The sequence below is a fragment of the Vidua chalybeata genome, chromosome 33 (genome assembly GCF_026979565.1).
Source record: "Vidua chalybeata isolate OUT-0048 chromosome 33, bVidCha1 merged haplotype, whole genome shotgun sequence".
NCBI lineage: Eukaryota > Metazoa > Chordata > Aves > Passeriformes > Viduidae > Vidua > Vidua chalybeata.
The window spans coordinates 143,985-166,345 of record NC_071562.1 but is presented as its reverse complement, the minus strand read 5'-3'; the positions used below and the strand labels follow the sequence as shown (position 1 = coordinate 166,345).

The following is a 22,361-nucleotide window of genomic DNA, read 5'->3' as shown; positions in this document are numbered from 1 at the left end:
TTCACCAAAATCTGAAATGGATTTCTAACCCAAGTTAATTCCTAACCCCATGTCTCAAAGGGATGAACAGAAACCTTTTTGTTTCAAGGCAAAAACAAAAGGATTTACGTATCCCTGCCAGCAGAGCATTTATGCGCTTGGGTGGGTGGGAAGAACCTTTTTTGGAGGGGTTTCCACATCGCTGTCTCCAAAATCGTGGGTTTGCCCCAGTCTGTCCCCATTTAGCTGTAGAAAATCCCCATGGGCCAGAGAGAATTAAAACGATGGATTTATGTTGGAGAAGACCTGCAAGGCCATCCAGTGTTACTTGATGCCACCAGAAGATGCAAAAAGTGACATTTTTCTGGGGTCAGAAGTCAACAAAACTGCTCTCCACAAGGGATTTCTGATCTTGGGCTGTGGATGTGTGCAGGTGCCCACAGGGATCCAGGAAGATGTGGAGCCCCCAGCTAGTTGTCTCCTCAACATGGATCACTGACACCATGGATCACCGGGGCTCTGCCCAGTGGGGGTCACTGGGGACCATCCAGCAAGGATCCTCCCATGGGGGATGGAGCTGGAGCAGCGCAGGAAGCTCTTCCCACACTCGGGGCCCTCACAGGGCTTCCCTTTACTGGTGGCTCTGTTGGTGCCTGGTCAAGTTACTGCTCTGTGAGAAGCTCTTCCCACACTCGGGACACTTGTAGGGCCTCTCCCCGGTGTGGATGCGCCGGTGCTTGCGGAGGGTGCAGTTGCGCTGGAAGCCCTTCCCGCAGTCGGGGCAGCGGAAGGGCCTCTCATCTGTGTGAATCCGTTGGTGCAGGAGGAGATTGGAGCTGGTCAGAAACTTCTTCCTGCATTTATCACACTCGTAGGGCCTCTCCCCGGTGTGGCTCCTCCGGTGGATGACGAGGGTGCAGTTGCGCTTGAAGCCCTTCCCACAGTCGGGGCAACGGAAGGGCCTCTCATCTGTGTGAATCTGCTGATGCCTGAGGAGATTGGTGCTCTTCAGAAACCTCTTCCTGCATTTATCACATTCGTAGGGCCTCTCCGCTATGTGGGTCCTCTGATGTTTGATCAGGTCAGCATGTTTGCAGAAGCTCTTCCCACACTCGGGACACTCGTAGGGCCCTTCCCCCATGTGGGTCCTCTGGTGTTTGATCAGGTCAACACGCTCACAGAAGCTCTTCCCACACTCGGGACACCTGTAGGGCTGTTCCCCTGTGCTGCGCCTCTGGTGTCTGGTCAGTTCGTAGCTCCTCCTGAAGCTCTTCCCACATTGCCCACACTCATAGGGCCTCTCCCCCGAGTGGATTACCATGTGGACAATCAGGCCAGAGCTATGGCTGAAGCTCTTCCCACACTCCCCACACTTGTAGGGCCTCTCCCCCGTGTGGCTCCTCTGATGTTTGATCAGGCTGGCACGCTCGCAGAAACTCTTCCCACACTCGGGACACTCGAAGGGCCGTTCTCCTGTGTGGATCCTCTTGTGTCTGGTCAGTTGAGAGCACATCCTGAAGCTCTTCCCACACTCCCCACACTTGTAGGGCCTCTCCCCCGTGTGGATCCTCTGGTGTTTGGTCAGGCTGGCACGCTCACAGAAGCTCTTCCCACACTCCCCACACTTGTAGGGCCGTTCTCCTGTGTGGCTCCGCTTGTGTCTGGTCAATTCGGAGTTCATGATGAAGCTCCTCCCACACTCCCCACACTCGTAGGGCCGTTCCCCTGTGTGGATTCTCCAGTGCATGATCAGTTCGGATCTCCACCTGAAGCTCTTCCCACATTCCGAGCACTTGGGCTTCTCCCCATCGTGAGCCTGCTCATGGACCCCCAGCTCCAAGCTCTGGCTGCCTCCCTGGCCCAGGGTGGGTCTTTCCTCCTCAGATCCCTGTGATCTGCGTTTGCAGCCCCTCCTTGTGCGGGATCTCCAGGGCTTTTCCTCCCCTTTGGGTTCCTGTGCCATGGAGCTGCTCGAAATGGCCTCTTCCATGAGGTTCTGCTGTGGGGATTTGTCCTTGCTGGTCTCCATCCTCAGCTCCTGCTCTGGGGGAGGAAGGACAAGGAGAGGATGGGATTTGCCTCCATGCCACAGGGAAGGGCAAGGAGATCCCCCCAGTGCATCCCCAGCAGGATGGTGTCGGCAGCGGGGTTATCCTGCAGCTGGGGGCCGTGCTGGGCTGGGAGATGGAGCAGCAGAGAGGGGGAAAGGGGCAATGACTTCCTCCTCACCTGCCTGGGGCTCCTGGGCCATCTTCCTTTTCCCCATGGCCTCTTCCTTCTCCATTGGGCCAAGGTTTGAGAATGGGAAATCCTGGTTTGGGGAGGAAAACAAGGGCTGAGTGCGTTGGCTTTCATGGTGCCGCTGCCCAAGCGCCTGGAGAAGTCAACGCCCCTTTCAGCCTCAGGGGGTCTGGAGCCCACTCATCCCTGGCCTCCCCCACCACTCCAGGCTGCCGGGGGGGCTCCAGCTCCAGAATCGACCTGTGGGAACCCTTAAAATCAGGGTTTTGGTCAAGTTGCAAAAGGCTGGCCTCAGAAACAGCAGAACTGCAATTAGAGCTAAGCAGTAGACCTAAGATTTGTCAGCAGAAAAATTATACAAGAATATATGAGAAAGTAAGGTCAAATAGAACAATGGTCAGTGTATTAACGCTTGTCTATTGGCTAGAATAACACCCTAAGTTATAGAAAAGGATATCTAGTGTGAAATGTGTTTATTATATGGCTCTATGCAGATATTTACTATATGCATTATGTTATATTGACTAGTAGTGCTGTATTAACATTTTAATAGTATGGTAAATGTAGTTTGGTAGTTAAAATGGAGCTTTCGTAGTTAAAATAGAAACTATGTATGTGGGAAGAAAGGAATGAGGTACTTGCATCGAGATAGCAGCCACAGGACACCTAAATCTTCCAGAAAAAAAGAATTTATGGTTCCCTTATCAGAAGAAATTAACCTCTTCCTGCCTTGCTCAGCCCTGAGGACGCCACAGGATTAAGAGGAAGACGCTGACACTGATCAGACAGAGCTCTTTGTTTTGACAGAGTTTATGCATCATGTATGAGATATATGAATATGCAACAGACTATTGCTTTTAAGGATTAATCCTTTGTTCACAAGGCAGGCTTTTCTTGGCTAAGTGCCCGAGAGCATCCGGATGTCCGTAATTCTTTGCTTTTATTGTCCTTTATTGTCCTAACTCCGACTGTCCAAATTTTTATTGCTCTAATTTTTATTACTGTTTTTATAACTATTTTATTACTATTAAACTTTTAAAATTTTAAAACAAGTGATTGGTGTTTTTCACATCTAACAAGATATTAGGAAGTTCTAAGCTTAATAACGTAGCTCTGTGCATTGCATCTTAAGGCTTGCAAGCAGGTATTGTATTCGAAATAAGCGAGCATTGTTTTAACCAAAGGTACGTATGCTTATAGTGGTTGGATAGAACTACTGTCAATATGCTTTTGCTTTGTGTGATTGGTCAAAAGGTTGTTAAAGTAAATTGTAACATTTAAGTTCTTCGTCTGCTGCCGGGGATGTGAGCTGCTGGCATCTCCCCATTGTCATAACCATGTAATGAGACTGATGCCGGAAAATAAACAGCTCGAGACGCGTTTCTCTCGAGAAAAGAGACCCGTCCCGGTCCTGATTTGTACATAGTTCCCCGGCCGGCGATATCGCCCCTCTGCGCTCTCCCCGCTCCAGGGCTCCCGCATTCGCCCCGGCTCTCCCGGGCATCCTCAAACCGAGATCACCCCTGTGTCCTCCGCTACGGAGCGATCACCACGTGGGACCCGCCAAAATCCCTCCAGCGGCATTTCCGGCTCGGCTTTGGGGTCCTCCAAGACCCAAACATCCCCTGCCCCGCAGAAAAACCCTCCCGGAGACCCCCCCGCATGGATTTGGGGCGAGCTGACCCCTCCCCAATCACCTCTGGGTTCCGAGGGGGGCGATGCAGCAGGAGTCGGGGGAAATGCGGCCTGAGCGGGCGGGGGAACGGGGCGTTTCTCCTGCGGCTGCTGCCCTTCCTCCTGCAGATCCTCCTCTTCCTCCTCCTCTGTCCCGCCTCTTCCTCCCGCTCCTCCTCCGCTCCCAGCCCGGCCTAAGCAGGTGCCGACACCCAAAAGCAGCCGCGCTCTGCCCTATGGCGATTCCCAAAGCGGCGCCTCCCTGCGCGGCTCTGGGAGCGATCCTGAGAGCACCGGGAAGGAACTGGGAGCGCTTTCCCTGCCAGCACCGCTCTTACTGGGAGCACTGGGAGGGAACTGGGAGGAAACAGCGCCCGGATCCGGCTGCAGCCGGCGGTGGGCGGGGTCAAGGCGAAGGGCGTGGTTATGCAAACACAGGAGCGATCGCGCGCTGGGATTGGTGGGCGGGAGCAGCGCGGGGTTTCCCCGGTCACGTGAGGGCCGGGGGGCGGCCGGAGCGATGGCGGCGGCGTCCGGTGAGAGGAGACGGGGAACGGGAATGGGGAGAGGGAATGGAGACAGGGAACGGGAATGGGGACAGGGAATAGGGACAGAGAATGGGAATGGGGACAGGGAGCGGGAATGGGGACAGGGAATGGAGACAGGGAGCGGGAATGGGGACAGGGAGCGGGAATGGGAGCGGGAATGGAGACAGGGAGCGGGAATGGGGACAGGGAATGGAGACAGGGAACGGGAATGGGGACAGGGAATAGGGACAGGGAGCGGGAATGGGGACAGGGACCGGATATATGCGACTGGGTTTGGGAATGGGACTGGAAATACTTAACAGGGACCGAGAATACGGGATAGAAAGCGAGAATGGGACCGGGAATGGGGACAGGGACAGGGACTGGCACTGGGAATGGGTACAGGGGCCTGGAAATACGGGACAGGAACCCGGAATGGGAGCAGGGATGGGAGTATGGGAACGGGACAGGGAACATGGAAACAGCAACCGCAGAGAGAATCTGGGATGGGGATTCCTGTTCCAGAGTGTCCAGGTGAAAGCCGGGAGGGGCTGTGAGCTCTGCAGCTGGGCCTCCCCTGGGCTGCTGCGGCCCAGGGCCCAAAGGCGGGAGCTGCAGCCTCGCTCCTGCCGCAGCAGCAGGAGCCTCCTCCAGGCCCACGGCCCCTCCACGGCCCCGGCATGAGGGAGGGCTCTGAGGCACAGCGGGTGCTGGCCCCAGGGGCTGCTCTGGCCAGCTGGGGGCCTCTGAGAAATGCCCAAAGCCTCGTGCGCTCTGCAGCTGGCCAAGGACAGCAGCGGGGCTGAAGGGTTCGTGTGGCACAGGTAGCCCGAGCTGTGGAGCCCTCAGGGCCCCATGAGAGAGGCGGCCCTCAGGAATGGGACTGGGAATAGGACCAGGAATGGGGACAGGGACCAGAAATGGGTACAGGGACTAAGAATGGGACCGGGAATGGGAACAAGGACCGAAAATGGGACCAGGAATATGAGACAGGAGCGTGAATGGGGACAGGGATAAGGAATGGGACTGGGAAGGTGGGACAGGGACTGGGAATGGGGACAGGCAGCAGGAATGGGACAGGGAATATGGGACAGGGACCAGGAATGGGACTGGAAAGTGGGGACTGGGACTGGGAATATGGGACAGGGGCTGAGAATGGGATCCAAACTGGGATGGGAGCAGGATAGGACCAGGATAGGGGAGACACAAGAACAGGTGGGGGGAAGGGGAGTGACAGCGGGGTGTCAGAATGAGGACAAACCCAACACAGGGAAATGATCTCTGGCTCCAGATCAGAAGGCTTTGGAATGCTGAACACTTGCTTTATTGAAACTATACTATATTACATTAATATACTATTTAAAAAGATACTATACTATTCTACATACTTACTTTCTAACTTAGCATATCTAACTAACAAACTCGTGACTCTCTGCCGGGAGTCCGAGACACAACTGGATCTGATTGGTCATTGAACCCAAACAACCTTCACCAGAATCCAATCAAGCAATCACCTCTAGGTGAACAATCTCCATACCATATTCCATGTGGGACAAACACAGGAGCAGATAAGAATTGTTTTCTCTTGTTCTCTCTGAGGCTTCTCACTGCCTTTCCCAGTAAATCCTTGGGAAAAAGTTGTGCCTTCTTTTTCTCTGTAAAGAGAAATGAGGTGACAGCGGGGAGTGGGGCAGCTGCTACAGGGGACACTACGAGTTGGGACGGGGGGACATGTGGATAGGTCCAGGGCAGGGAGTACTTGATCAGGTGTACCAGAACCTCCACTAGGGTCTCCCAGCGCAACCCGAACCACTCGGCCTGGGGTGCCCAAAGCCCTGAGCAACCCCCAAGTCTCCCCCAGGAACCCTGAACTTCCTTGAAGCCAGCATCCCCCACATCCCCTGGAAGATCCCCCATGATACCATCCATGGCTATGCCCACACCATGTCCTTATCCATGTTTCAGTTCAACATCTTTATTTTTACCCCAGTTTTGAGTGATTTGAAGGGACAAAGAGAAAATTCAGGCCACAGGGAGCCAGGACAATGTGGAGCTCACAGGCAGGTGTCTTCCCAACAGGGGATCACTGGGGCTCTGCCCACTGGGGGTCACTGGGAATCATCCAGCCTGGATCCTCCCATGGGGGATGGAGCTGGAGCAGCGCATAAAGCTTTTCCCACACTCGGGGCACTTGCAGGGTTTCCCTTAGTGGTGGCTCCGTAGGTGTTTGGTCAAGTGAGAGCTCTGTGAGAAGCTCTTGCCACAGCTGGGACACTCGTAGGGCCTCTCCCCAGTGTGGATGCGCCGGTGGGTGACGAGGTTGGAGTTGTACCTGAAGCCCTTCCCACAGTCGGGGCAGAGGAAGGGCTTCTCCTCTGTGTGAATCCGCTTGTGCAAGAGGAGATGGGAGTTGCTCTGAAACCTCTTCCTGCATTCATCACACTCGTAGGGCTGTTGCCCCGTGTGGATCCTCTGGTGAACTGTCAGTTCAGAGTTTGTCCTGAAGCTCTTCCCACACTCGGGACACTCGAAGGGCCTCTCACCAGTGTGGATGAGCTGGTGGGTGACAAGGCGGAAGTTGTATTTGAAGCCCTTCCCACAGTCAGGGCAGCGGAAGGGCCTCTCCTCTGTGTGAATCCGCTGATGTGTAAGGAGATTGGAGCTGGTCTGAAACCTCTTCCTGCATTTATCACACTCGTAGGGCCTCTCCCCGGTGTGGATCATCTGGTGGCGGAAAAGTTTGGATCTCGTCCTGAAGCTCCTCCCACACTCCCCACACTCATAGGGCCGTTCTCCCGTGTGGCTCCTCTGGTGGACAATAAGGTAGGAGCTCTGGGTGAAGCTCTTCCCACATTGCCCACACTCGTAGGGCCGTTCCCCCATGTGGGTTTTCCAGTGGCAGATCAGGGAGGATCTCTTGCTGAAGCTCTTCCCACATTCTGAGCACGTGTGGAGCTTCTCCCCATCATGAACCTGCTCATGGACCCCCAGCCCTGAGCTCTGGCCACCTCCTGGGCCCAGGGTGGTTCTTTCCTCCTCGGATCCCTGTGATCTGCATTTGCAGCCCCTCCCCGTGCAGCATCTCCAGGGCTTTTTCTCCCCGTTGGATTCCTGTGCCATGGAGCTGCTCAAAACAACCTCTTCCACGAGGTTCTGCCTCAAATCTGGGGATTTGTCCTTGCTGGTCTCCATCCTCAGCTCCTTGCCTAGGGGAGGAAGGACAAGGAGGGGATGGGAATTGCTTCCTTGCAGGAGGCAAGGAGAGAGATTTCTTCAATCCACCCCCAGCAGGACAGCATTGCCCACAGGGTTGTCCTGCAGCCAGGGACCATGCTGGGCTGGGAGATGGAGCAGGAGAGATGGGGAAAGGGGCAGTGACTTCCTTCTCACCTGCTTGGGGCTCTCAGGGCATCTTTCTCTTCCTCGCAGCCTCCTCCTTCTCCACTGAGCCAAGGTTTGGGAATGGGAAATCCTGGTTTTGGGGGGAAAACAAGGCTGAGCGATTTGCATTTGATGGTCCTGCTGTGCTGCCCAGGTGCAGCTGGTGAAATCAGTGCCTCTTTCAGCCTCAGAGGCTCTGGAGACCACTCATCCAGGAGTCCACTCACCCAGCCGCCTCCACCCCTCCAGGGTGCTGGGGGTCCCCTGGCTTTGGGATTGCCCCTCTGCAGTCTCTCCCCTTCGGGGCCCCTGCGTTGTCCCCGGTTCTCCCGGGAATCCCCAAACCCGATATTGCCCCCTCCACGCCAGTACTGGGCGATCACCACATGGAATCCCTCAACATCCCTTCAGGGGCATTTTCTGCTCAGATTTGGAGTCCTGCAAGATCCAAACATCTCCTGCCCCGCAAAGAAAACCCTCCCGGAGACCCCCCTGATGGATTTGGGGTGAGCTCCGTCTCCCCGCTCACCTGCGGATTCTGGCGGGTGCGTGGGGGGGTCGGTGCTACTGACGCCGGGGGAGCTGCGGCCTAAGCAGGTGGGCCGGAGACCGGCAGGGAAACCAACGCGGTTCTGTCCCTCCTCTTCCTCCCGCTCCTCCTCCGCTCCCGGCCCGGCCTGGGCAGGTGCCGACACCCAAATACAGTCGCGCTCTGCTCTGGGGGATTCGCGGACCCTTCCCGCGCGTCACTGGGAGCGATCCTGAGAGCACCGGGAAGGAACTGGGAGCGCTTTCCCTGCCAGCACCGCTCTTACTGGGAGCACTGGGAGGGAACTGGGAGGAAACAGCGCCCGGATCCGGCTGCAGCCGGCGGTGGGCGGGGTCAAGGCGAAGGGCGTGGTTATGCAAACACAGGAGCGATCGCGCGCTGGGATTGGTGGGCGGGAGCAGCGCGGGGTTTCCCCGGTCACGTGAGGGCCGGGGGGCGGCCGGAGCGATGGCGGCGGCGTCCGGTGAGAGGAGACGGGGAACGGGAATGGGGAGAGGGAATGGAGACAGGGAACGGGAATGGGGACAGGGAATAGGGACAGAGAATGGGAATGGGGACAGGGAGCGGGAATGGGGACAGGGAATGGAAACAGGGAACGGGAATGGGAACAGGGACAGGGAATGGAGACAGGGAATGGGAATGGGGACAGGGAGCGGGAATGGGGACAGGGAATGGGGACAGGGAGCGGGAATGGGGACAGGGACAGGGAATGGGGACAGGGAACGGGACAGGAGCAGGAATGGGGGCAGGGAACGGGACAGGGAGCGGGGATAGGGACTGGGAATGGGGGACCGGGAATAGGGGAATGGGATGGGGACTGGGAATGGATCTGGAAATGAGACAGGGAATGGAATATATGGGGATGGGACATGGAATACATAAACAGCAACCACAGACAGGATATGGGATCGGGAATAGGAAGATGGGACCAGGATCGGAAACGGGAATAGGACTGCGACCGGGGATGGGAATATGGGAACAGGAGAGGGAATATAGAATTGAAAGTATGAGAACGGGAGCTAGACAGGGAATACAGAACAGGACAGGGAATATGGGACTGGGAATACGGGAATGCCAACCAGACAGAGAATACAAGACACGGTCAGGGAATGAGTCCTGGAATGGGATCTGGATTGGGATAGGATCAGGAATGGGGTGACAAGGGAACTGGCAGGGGGCGAGGGGGGTGACAGTGGGGAGAGGGAGAATCTGGATAGGGAACACTGGGAACTGGGATGGGGGGATATCGGGACAGTTCTAGGGTGGGCCGTCCTTGACCAGCTGCCCCACAACCTCTGCCAGGGTCTCACAATGCAGCAGGAGCTGTACCTGAAGCCCTAAATATCCCTCAAACCCAGCATTCCCCACATCCCCTGAAAATTCCCTACATGTCAGTGTTCATGGCCATGCCCCCATCATGTCCTCATCCATGATTTAGTTCAACATCTTTATTTTAACCTCAGTTTTGCTTTTAAAAGGACAGAGAAATGAAAAGAAAATCAAGGGCATAGGGAGTCAGGAAGAATTGGAGCCCCCCAGTCAGGTGTCTTCCCACCACGGATCACCGGCACCATGGATCACCGGGGCTCTGCCCACCAGGGGTCACTGGGGATCATCCAGCACAGATCCTCCCATGGGGGATGGAGCTGGAGCAGCGCACAAAGCTCTTCCTGCACTTGGGGTGCACTGCAGGGCTGTCACGATCTGCTAGGACCAGCGGGGTGTTGTGACGGTTCATTTACCGATCCCAAAAGGCAAACAGCAGAGGACCATCACAACAAATCACAACAAATGCACCTTTACTGAGTGCCAACAGCAAAAGTGATAAAAGGCTTTAGGAAGGAAATAAAGGATAGAGAGATAGAGAAAGAGGGGGCAGGATATAGCTACCAAATGGAGAGATTAAATCCTCGATGGTCCAGCCACTTAGATTCACCGTTGTCCATGGGGGGTCACTTGGTTAACTCAGGGGTCTTTTATAGTCCTCTGCCGAGTGTGGAGAACAGGTGATGGAGAAATTAGTCTATTGAAAAACGGGTACAGACAGTCCCTGTTCCAAAGCAGGGCAAGTCAATTTCAGCAGTGAGCGAGACCCATTGTTTTCTGGGTCCTGCAAACACACCTGCAGGCAACACTTGGCAAATATCCTGCTTCAGTCAGGCCAGCACCCCTGTGTTAGGATTATAGGGGTCTCAGTCCTTGGGAGGGAGGTTCAATCTCTGTCTGTCACGGTGGTCGTGAGGCAGATGAGGGATCTTCCGTGGGAGATCACCAGAGTTACCCCAGAAAGTTCATTTGGCCAAGAGGTGGGAAAATTCATGGGTTATTGTGATGAGCGGGTATCGTTAAGCAGGTGTAAGCGTATAGAGCAAGCCGCTCCTTGCCAGGCCCTGCTGGAAGCAGTGCAGCGTGGCGGAACAGCAAATGCACCTGCAAACAATCAGTTGGCAAGCATCCACCTCGCTGGCCCAGGGTGGGTCTTTCCTCCTCAGATCCCTGTGATCTGCGTTTGCAGCCCCTCCTCGTGTGTGATCTCCAGGGCTTTTCCTCCCTGTTGGATTCCTGCACTGTGGAGCCACTCAAAACAGCCTCTTCCACAAGGTTCTGCCATGGGGATTTGTCCTCGCTGGTCTCCATCCTCAGCTCCTTGTCTGGGGGAGGAAGGACAAGGAGAGGATGGGATTTGCCTCCGTGCCACAGGGAAGGGCAAGGAGATCCCCCCAATGCATCCCCGGTAGGACTTTGTTGGCAGTGGGGTTGTCCTGCAGCTGGGGGCCCATGCTAGGCTGGGAGGTCGAGCAGGAGAGAGGGGGAAAGGAGGAGTCACTCCTCCCTCTTCAGTCTCCCCACTTAGGGATGCTCTGGGGTTTTGGGGTCCTGGGTCCCTTCTCCCCTTATTCTCTGCTTTGGGGTGCAGGGAATCCTGGGGATGATTTTTGGGGTGGGGATCCCCCCGCGGGGCTCAGTACCTGCCAGGACTGGGCGTGGGGGCCAGATGGGACATCCCAGGGCCATGTGGGGAGTCCTGGGGGAAACCAGGTGTCCTCAGTGCTCAGTACTGGAGCTCAGAGCCCGGTCTGCATGGTCCTGGTGTCCGGTGCCAGAGCTCACTTTGGGCTGCATGGGGAGGGAAAGATTTGGGGTCCCCAGAGTCCACTGAGATGGGAAGGAAGAGCAGATTTAAGGTCCCCAGGTGAAAGCCCCACACTTTGTGATGTCCACAGGAATGCCCCCAAATCTCTGCCACCCCCGGAGGCAGCTAAAGGGGGACTCCCCCTTTGTGCCCGCCGCGCTGGGGGCATCTCAGGGTGTCACCTCCGTTTTTTCCCTCCTGTTCTGACCCCAGTCCTAGTGCCACGTGAGCACTGATCCAGGGTGAGGAGGTGACACCATGGCTGCCCCCCCGGCTCACACTGTCCTTGTCACCAGTTGCTCCTTGGGCATTGGCCTGGCTGTGGCTGTACGGCTGACCAGGGACCCCTAGAAGTGATACCTGGGTGAGGGGGTTGTTCCCAAATGTCTCCAAGTCAAGGAGGGTGAGGAGGGACATCCTGGGATTGTCCCCAACTTGTTAAGGGACACCCCGGGATGTGCAGAACATGGGAGGGTAAGGGGAGTTGTCCTCAATTGTCCCCAACACATGAGCGAAAGGGTGGACACCACAAAAGGAGAGGGGGGATCGGAATTGTCCCCAGCGTGGGAGGGAAAGGGAGGACACTCCTGGAGGGTGAGGAGTGTGTCCCCAAATGTCCCCAAGGCGGGACAGGGGACAAGAAATACTGGGAGCGGAGGGGGCGGACACCCCAGCATTGTCCCCAGCGCGGGATTTTGGAATCCCTGTCAGCTTTTGGGATCCCTGATGAATTTTTTGGGTCTCTGACTGATTTTTGGTGTTGTAGTCCTGGCCACCTGTTGTGGCAGGGGCCGCTGGAGGCGGCAGCCACAGCCACCCTTGGGGACACCCTGCGGATCCTGCAGCTTGATGTCACCAGTGACAGCTCTGTGGCCAAGTGCCTGGGGCGGGGGCCCGGGGCAGGGGGGTGCATGGACGTCATGGGTGAACATTTTAGGGGATCTTGATGGCTTTTGGGGTGGTTTTCAGGGATTTTGTGGTGCACCAGCAACAGCTCTGTGGCCAAGTGCCTGTGGGGGGTCCAGGAGGTGGACATTTGGGTGAGAAATTTTGAAGGATTTTGGGGTGGCTTGATGTGGAACGCAAAAGAGGGGGAATGGACACAAAATGGATGGGGATGGACCCAAAATCAGAGGACAAAGGGTGTTGTGGGATGTCACAGGGTGTCACAGGGTGTCATGTCATGTCTCTACCTATGGTGGGGCGGGCGCAGATGCTCAGCGCCAGGAGCAGCCACGGGAACATCCTGAGGGACACAGCAACACCATGCAGGACACAGCCTCAGGACCTCTGGGACTTGGGCCCCGCAGGGGGCAGGAGACAGGAACATCGTGGAAGGGACTGGGACACATGGAAGGGGACAGGGACATATAGGGGAGATGGGGACAGGGACTCACAGGGGAAAGGGTCACACAGGGCAGGACAGGGACATACACAGGAGCCATGGCAGGGGATGGGGACACGATGCCACCAGGACACACATCAGAGGACAATGTTGCCACACCTGTGGGGACACTGCCACCAGGATGCCTCTGGTGACACCCAGCATGAGGCCATGTGACCCCCCAGGTCACACTATGTCCTCTGTAATTTTGTTAATTGCTCCCAAATCTTGTACTAATTGATAACTTTTTGCCATCTGCTTTTTTAACAGCTAAGATAGCGGTGTTGTATTTGGACTCACATTGCACTAGTAAGCCATGTTGAAGGAGTTTTTCAATTACAGATACTAATCCCTTATGGTTTTCTAATTTCAAAGGGTATTGTTTTTGACTCACTGGTGTGGCTGCTAGTTTTAGTGTAATATTCACTGATTCTGCTTGTTTGGATCTTCCTGGCATATCAGTGGCCCACCCTATTGGACTTACTGCATTCTCAACTTCTCAAAGTGGGAATTTCACCACATTTTTCTTGTATAAAAAGTGCAGCAACTTGGATAAATTTAGATTCAGGAATTACAACTCTTACACCCTTTTCATTTTAAAATTTAATTTCTGTATCTGTTTCTTGAGGTCGGGATTGAAGGCACTTGAGACGGCAGTCCACATTTGGACTCAGGTGTTTATTATTTCTTATCAGTGAAACAGTCTCACAACCGTGAGTTTGGCAGCTTTTCATTAGCAAGGCACAAAATGGCTAACAAACTCTTGTTACAAGTTTTTTTAAAACTAAACTATCCAATTAAAAAAGAACACCTAGATTATTTTCCCTTTTAACCCAATAACTGATCCCCCGAAGCCCACAATGCGGACCATTCTGTCCAATCACAAAACATCACCCAAACCCATTAAGATAAAGGAAGAAGGTAAAGAAGAACAACCTGTCTCCACCCTAAAACCTCCATCTTGCTTCATATTTATTTCTATATTTTAAAACCCCAAACTCTAAGTTTTCCACCCTGTGATATTACACACTTCTAACCAACTACATATCCAGTAATCCCAGTATTATCAAATTTTAAAGTCTTCTCCACAGCCCCAGGTCAAATGCAGTGTTCTCTTGTGGGTTTGTCCCTTTCAGCACAGAAGGTCTAAAATTCTCAGCATCCAGGATTCCAACATTTCTGCTTCCAATTTTTCTAATAAATCCCTCCCGAGCAATGGTTTAGGGGAGTTAGGCATATAGAGGAATTGACGGGTTATGCAGTGCTTTCCCAGTTTAAATTCTAAAGGTTGGAAAAAGGCCATGTTTCGTTTACCTCGGTGTTTTGGTTTGAAAAGACAGGAGTCTGTGAAGGAAGGCAAGGGCCTCCCGTGAAATGGAAAAGGTAAACCCCCTCCCTCAGAATTGCTACAATTTTAAAATAAAAAGGCTCTCAGGCAAAGATATGGGAATGGGAATAATAGTTTTTTACTAGGAAAAAAACGAAATAATAATAAAAAAATGTAATTAGTACAAACAAAACTACTTATAGAGTCAGAAACGTGACACCCTGAGGAGTCAGGGTGTTGGTGATAATCTAGTTAAGTGGTGGCTGCTCCTCCTGGAGTGGCAGATGAAATGCGGCTGAAGCGGTGATCCCGTAGAAGGGTGTAGTTTTCTCTGAAGGTGTGGTGATAGAGTAGATGGGCCTGGTCTTCCTCTGGGAATCCAGTGAAGAGGCTGTATTGATGTCCTAAAAAATGCTGATTTTATGCAGGTAGGGATGCTTGGCTCTTCCCTCTGGGTGGAGTATCTTAAAATGGGATGATGTAACTTTATCAGTCATGCAGTGAGCCATTCAATGACCCATTAACAGAAGATATCTTCCCAGAGGGAGACATTGTTCTTGGAAGAGATAAGAAAACTGCCCCACTTCACAAAAGATACCTGCCCTACTTCTGACAGATAGTAAATAGAATATATGCTTATCTTACAAGCAAGGACAGCCGGTTGCCCCAACAACATGCGCAGAATTGTGACTTGGCTTCCCTTTTAAGGTATTTAACACAGAACATGCCACTTCAGTATCTAATAAAAATTCAATGTCATCTTTCTCCAACTTAGCTATAACCGAAGGCTCCACTGAGGGGCTAGCCGTCGGTCCACATCACTGTGAACTTGACCTGCTAGAGCTTTGTACTACTGGGAGCTGGGGAACTGGGGTCTTTTCTTTCAACGCTGGAAAGTCATTCTTCCAATGTCCCCATTTTTTACATTAAAGTGATCTTTCTCCGTAGGAGATGTTTTCTTGGATGACTTTTCCTGAGTTGCCTTCTTACTAGGTTGAGATTTAACTCTTTCAGTTGGGCCCCTGTCTCGAAATACCTTCCAGACCACCTCTACCAATTTATCTATGTCTTGAACTCCCTCTATCTTTTGCAGCTTTCTTCTTATATCATTTGTAGCTTGAGCCATAAATAAGAGAACTAGATGTGCTTTACCATCAGCTGATTCAGGGTCTAGATCTGTATATTTGATGGCAGTTTCTCTTAATCTGCTTAAAAAATCAGTGGGTGATTCATCATAATTTTGCCTTACTTTGTAAGTCTTTGACCAATTTATAGCTTTAGGGACACCATGTGTTAACCCATATACCGCAAGACTTTGATATTGTTTTAACCTTGCCATATGTTCTGGTATATTTAGATTCCAACCTGGATTTTCTAGGGGAAATATCTGTGTAATGGTGCCTTGAAGCAACTTGTTTGCTATGCTAGCCTCTACTGATGTAATCGCTTTATTGAGCATTCATCTCCCAGTGGGATCAAGTAATGTGTCTGACATAGAGTTGAAATCAGCCCAGTCAGGGTTTTGTGAGTTAATTGCCCTTTCTACTAATTTTGCCATCTTATCTGAATTCTCTTTATATTTCCCCACAGTAGTTTTCCACTGTTTCAACTTGATAAGGGAGTATGGAACCTTTACACATATTGGCCCCTGGCTGCTGACTGCCTGCCACAAGGGCGCTTGCAAAACTGGTTCTTTTCCTTTTTTCCTTTTTAACCTAGTACATTTCGCTATGGGGGTGCATTCTTTAATGGCCTTTTTAGCTATCTTTCCCCTCCTTTGCTTGCTTGGGGTAGCAATAATCTCATTCTCCTCCTCCTCGGAGTTACTTGAGCAAGAGCTGTCTGGCTCTGTCGACTCTGCTGGAGTAGTACATCTGCTTTGACCAATCCCAATTCTGGAAAGCGCTAAGCATGACTTACACCGTGGTGGAAGCCGGGCTGTGTGCCTGCTCGCTGTGAAGATGTCATCTCCTGAGCCTGCTCCGCAGTCTTTGGGCTTGCTATGGAAAGTGTGAGCAGAAGAAGCCCCATTCCCCCCATGGGTGGTCCCCTCTCTGCCCTCTGGGCAGAAGGCTCTGCCCCCCCTAACCCCGCCACCCCAGGAGTGAGTGGGGATGGAAGGGGGGACTCAGCTGGAGCGGACGGCCATGGCAGTGGGAAGGGTGGCTGCTGGAGCCCTCCCCCCTCCTCCTTCACTGGCTGGGAGCACAGTAAGGGCATGGCCCCCTCATGCCACCCCACCCCCACATGCTCGGACGACTGCCAGGGGTGGCACCGACAGCACTGGCAGCGCTGGCGGGGGTGGCACCGGTGGCGGGGGTGGAGGGGCCCTGCCTGGGCCTGCCACGAGTATGGCCAGGGTGGGCCCTGCCTTCAAACCAGAGGTCTAACCCCGCCTCCTCCTTATCTTTACATCCACTGCTCAATATCGACTGTTTTTACTTTCCCCCTCTTTTTTCTTTAAAACCAATATATGCTGTTCCTTTTTGTTTGTTGATGGGCTTTGCTGACATGCTAATACCATAAAAAGCCTAGCATACTAACATGTCGAAATATTTGTCCTCCCATATGCAGGATATTAAACTTGATATAACTTCTTACCGAAACTACCGAATTCAGGCCATGTCTCATCGTTGTCTAGTTCATACGCTGGCCACATCTTTTCTGAGAGCCTGATAAGTCTGGGTTTAAAAAGCAATGACTTACCACCTGTTAGTTCGTGCCAGTTTTTCAATACTAACCCCAGAGGACTGTTTCTCGGGATATTACTATTACAATCACAGGAGAATACATACCCCATTTCAACACTTATGAGTAGGAAAGTCTGCTGAGATCAAAAGAACCAGCAAGAGATAGAGCGAAAGAGCAAGCAAGAAGAAGTAAGATGCAGGATTAGAACTCACAAGCTTTGGATCCATAGCACAGGAGCTAATCTACAGCACCACCCCTGGCCTCAGACCATTGCTTACCATTGTACTACTAAAGGCATGCTTTTTCAGAGTATGTCCTCTCTTACTCTAGTGGATGAGACAGAGAGTGAATGTAAAGCAACTCCACCCCTGGACCCCCTAGGGTCCTTCCACACTGAACAAAACTACAGGAGATCTCCTAACACCTAACTGAGGTGCTAAAACAGAATACCCCCTTTATTCAGTTACTCATTCAGTGTGTCTGTGCCAGGCCCAAGCCTTCTTGGGCTCTGATACCTTCAGTACTGCAGCTGGGGCACCCTGGGAGTGCTGGCAGGAGTTGGGGGGGCAGCTAGGTGTTCCTCTGGTCCAGGGGGTTTTCCAGATGCCTTTTGTCCCTTCATGGGGTGCCAGAACTGATGCCTATGAGAGGCTCACCTGGAACAGAGGCTAGACAGAGTTAAAGGAATAAAGTATATGAAAAGGCCTTTAAAGGATATACCTTGGGTAGTACAAGAGCCTGGCCAGGGCTCTACCTAAGAGGGATCACAGGTCACGAGTTTTCACACTTTTATAAGTTTTTCACACTTTCATAAATAATGATTTGGTAAATAACCATTTACATATTGGAGTTAGTTGTCCAATTACAGCTTCAGGTTATGAAGTCCCATCCTCCTTGTTTCCTCCCTTCAATTCACTATTGTGTATGCTTTTTGGGCCTGAGGCTGTAATGGTTGTCCTTGGTTTCTCAAGCTAGAAAAGGATCATTTTTTCTAACTACCCTATGAAGTGAAATTACTAACAATTAAAACAAAGTTCAGAGTTACATACCAAGGCAGTACAGAATCTGAAAAATATGAAAGCTAAAACTTAGGTCATCACACCCATGTCACTCTCTGTGTCTGTGTGCCCCATGTCCCAACTTATGTCTGTATTGCCCATGTCCCCATCTATTTCCATGTCCCTCCTTGTCCCCACCCATGTCATTGTCCTCCCATGCCCCCATCCATGCCTTAGTTCAACATCTTTATTTTTACCCCAGTTTCAGGGGTTTCAAAGGGATGAACAAAGAGGAATAGAAAATCAAGGCCAAAACAAAATTATTTACATGTCCCTGCCAGCAGAGCATCCATGTGCTTAGGTGGGTGGGAAGAACCTATTTGGAGGGGTTTCCATCGCACTGTCTCCAAAATCAGAGGTTTTGCCCCAGTTTGTCCCCATTTGGTTGTGAAAGACAGCTGTGGGCCAGAGAGAACTAAAAGAATGGATTTATGTTGGAGAAGACCTGCAAGGCCATCCAGTATTGCTTAATGCCACCAGAAGATGCAAAAAGTGACATTTTTCTGGGGTCAGATGTTGGCAAATCTGCTCTCCACAATGGATTTCTGATGTTGGTCTGTGGATGTGTCTGGGTGCCCACAGGGAGCCAGGAGGATGTGGAGCCCCTCAGCCAGGTGTCTTCCCAACACAGATCACCAGAGGATCACTGGCACCAAGGATCACCAGGGCTCTGCCCAGTGGGGGTCACTGGGGATCATCCAGCGTGGATCCTCCCATGGGAGATGGAGCTGGAGCAGCGCACAAAGCTCCTTCTGAACTTGTGGCACTCGCAGGGCTTCCTTTGTGGTGCCTCCATTGGTGTTGGGTCAAGGTAAGAGTTCTGTGAGAAGCTCATCCCACACTTGGGACAATGATACGGCCTCTCCCTGGTGTGGATGTGCCGGTGCTTGATGAGGGTGCAATTATGGTTGAATCCCTTCCTGCAGTCGGGGCAGCGAAAGGGCCTCTCATCTTTGTGGATCCGCTGATGCTTCACAAGAGTGGAACTGATCTGAAATCTTGTCCAGAATTTATCACACTCGTAGGGCCTCTCACCTGTGTGGATCCTCTGGTGGATGAGCAGCTTGGCACCCTCACAGAAGCTCTTTCCACACGCCCCACACTCATAGGACCTCTCCCCCGTGTGGTTTCTCCAGTGGCATGTCAGGGAGGATCTCTTGCTGAAGCTCTTCCCACATTCTGAGCACTTGTAGGGCTTCTCCCCATCGTAAAGCTGCTCATGGACCAACAGCTCTTAGCTCTGGCTGCCTTCCTCAGAACCCCTTGGTCGGCGTTTACAGCCCTTCCTCCTGTGGGATCTCTGGGGCTTTTTCTCTCCGTTGGATTCCTGTGCCGTAAAACCGATCAGAACGCTCATCTCTAGCCTCCCTCACCCCTCCTGGCAGCCGGGGATCCCCCTGCTCCAGGATCACCCCTCTGCACTCTTCCACTTTCAGGGCTCTCATGTTTATCCCCAGCTCTCCTGGGTATTCCCGAACCCGGTATCGCCCCTCTGCCCAGCGGTACTGGGCCAATCGCCACATGGGACCCCCCAAGATCCCCCAAATGGGTATTTCCGGATCAGCTCTGGGGTCCTGGAAGATCCAAGCATCTCCTACCCCGCAAAAAAAACCCTCCTGGTGACATCCCTGATGGATTTGGGGTGAGCTCCTCCTCTCTGCTCACCTGTGGGTTCTGGGGAGGGGACAGGGAGCGGGAATGGGGACAGGAAATGGGAATGGAAATATGGGAACGGGACGGGGAATATGGAAAGAGAGAGAGACAGTGAATATGGGATGGGGATTAGGAAGATGGGAGCAGGATCGCAAATGGGCATACAGGAATGGGACTGGGAATATGGGCATATGGGAATGGGATAGGGAACATAGAAATGGAAATATGGGAACGGAAGCACAACAGGAAATGGGACTGGGAATATGAGACTGGGAATATGGGAACAGCAGCCAGACAAAGAATACTGGACCAGGATGGGGAATGAGACTGGGAAGGGGATCCAGACAGGGATGGAAGCAGGACAGGATGAGGAGTGTGGTGACATGGGAATGGGTGGGGAGCAAGGGGACTGACAGGAGGGGGAGGGGGGATTGTGGACAGGGGACACCAGGAACCAGGACAGGGAGACATGGGGACAGTTCCAGGGCAGGGGGTCCTTGATCAGCTGCCCAAGAAACTCCACCACACTCTCCCAGCTCAGCCAGAACCGCTCAGCCTGGGAAAAACTGAGCCAAGCCCTGAGCAACCCCAAGTCCTGCCAAGGAACCCTCAACTCACTGGAACCCAGCATCCCCCAGATCCCCTGCAAGATCCCCCCATCTTTGTCTTAGTTCAGTGTTTTTATTTTTACCTTTTTTATGCTTTTGGGTGTCTTGAAAAGACAAAGAGAAATGAAAAGATAATCCAGGCCACGTGGAATTATCAAGAGGTGGAGCCCCAGCCAGTTGTCTTTCCAACACAGATCACCGGCACCACGGATCACTGGGGCTCTGCCCACTGGGGGTCACTGGGGAAAATCCAGTGCAGATCCTCCCATGGGGGATGGAGCTGGAGCAGGGCACAAAGCTCTTCCCACACTTGGGGTGCTTGCAGGGCTGCCATAGTGGTGCCTCCATTGGTGTTGGGTCAAGGCTGACCTCTGGCTGAAGCTCTTGCCACAGCTGGGACACTCGTAGGGCCTCTCCCCGGTGTGGATGCGCCGGTGGGTGACGAGGGTGGAGTTGTGCTTGAAGCCCTTCCCACAGTCAGGGCAGCGGAAGGGCCTCTCATCTGTGTGAATCCGCTGATGTACGAGGAGATCTGAGCTGCTTTGAAACCTCTTCTGGCACTCCCCACATTCGTAGGGCCGCTCCCCAGTGTGGCTCCTCTGGTGGATCATCAGGTGGTAGTTCCGACTGAAGCTCTTCCCACATTTGCCACACTCGTAGGGCCGTTCCCCAGAGTGGATCCTCAGGTGATGCATTAGTTCAGAGCTCTGGCTGAATCTCTTCCCACATTGCCCACAATCATAGGGCCTCTCGCCGGTGTGGGTCCTCTTGTGGACAATCAGGTTCGACTTCTGGCTGAAGCTCTTCCCACACTCGGGACACTCGTAGGGCCTCTCCCCGGTGTGGATGCGCCGGTGCTTGATGAGGTCGGGGTTATGTTTGAAGCCCTTCATGCAGTCAGGGCAGCGGAAGGGCCTCTCCTCTGTGTGAATCCGCTCGTGCCTGAGGAGATGGCAGCTTGTCTGAAACCTCTTCCCACATTCAGGACACTCATAGGGCCTCTCATCTGTGTGTGTCCGCTGGTGTTTCTGAAGAGTGGAGCTTCTCTGAAAGCTCTTCCCACATTGCCCACACTCGTATGGCCGTTCCCCTGTGTGGCTCCTCTGGTGGTTGATCAGGTCAAAGGTGTCTCTGCAGGTCTTCCCACACTCCCCACACTCACAGGGCCTTTCTCCAGTGTGGATCCTTTGGTGGCGGATCAGGGTTGAGCTTCGGCTGAAGCTCTTCCAACATTCCCCACACCTGTAGGGCTTCTTGCCATCATGAAGCTGCTCGGGGACCTCCAGCTCTGAGCTCCAGCTACATCTCTGGCTGCCATTTTGGCCCAGAGTGGGTGTTCCCTCCTCTGACTTCCCTGGGCTACGTTTGCAGCCCCTCTTTGTGCGGGATCTCCATGGATTTTCCTCCCCATTGGATTCCTGTGCTGTGGAGCCACTCAAAATAACCTCTTTCACAAGGTTCTGCTGCGGTGATTCATCCTCCCTGGTCTCCGCCCTCAGCTCCTGCTCTGGGGGAGAAAGGACAAGGAGAGGATGGGATTTGCCTCCGTGCCAGAGGGAAGGGCATCCCCATCAGGACGGCACCGGCAACGGGGCTGTCCTGCAGCCAAGGGCCAGGCTGGGCTGAGAGAAGGAGCAGGAGAGAGGGGGGAAAGGGGCAGTGACTGCCTCCTCACCTGCCTGGGTGTCCTGGGGCATCTTCCTCTTCCTCCCAGCCTCCTCTTCCTCCATTGGGCCAAGGTTTAGGAACGGGAAATCCTGGTTTGGGGAGGAAAACAAGGGTTGATTGCTTTGGGTTTGATGGTCCCGCTGCCCAAGTCTAGCTCTAGAAGTCAGTGCCCCGTTCAGCCTTTGGGTGTCCGGACCCCGCTCTTCTCCAGCCACCTTCAACCCTCCAGGCTGCCGGGGTCCCCCAGCTTTGTAATCGCCCCTGTGCGCTCTCCCCTCTTCCTGGCTCTTTCCTCGCGGCACTCCCTGGGATCCCCAAAACCGATATCGCTCCTCTGCCCGCAGGTACAGGGGGCCCCCCCGCATTATTGGCGCAGCTTTGGGGTCCTGCAAGATCCAAACATCCCCTGCCCTACAAAAAAACCCTCCCGGAGACCCCCCTGATGGATTTGGGGCGAGCTCTCGCTCCCCACCCACCTGCGGATTCT

General features: G+C 53.3%; 1 long non-coding RNA gene and 1 pseudogene across 1 annotated transcript; one reads left to right on the top strand and one right to left on the bottom strand.

Annotated features, from left to right (window-relative positions):
* Positions 1-523: 523 nt before the first annotated feature.
* Positions 524-22,326, bottom strand: LOC128802116 (zinc finger protein 585A-like; annotated as a pseudogene).
* LOC128802124 (uncharacterized) lies at positions 4,323-15,133 on the top strand. The gene is made up of 3 exons (XR_008435344.1): positions 4,323-4,430; positions 7,123-7,244; positions 14,972-15,133. It is a non-coding gene; the product is annotated as an uncharacterized LOC128802124 (long non-coding RNA).
* Positions 22,327-22,361: the final 35 nt, after the last annotated feature.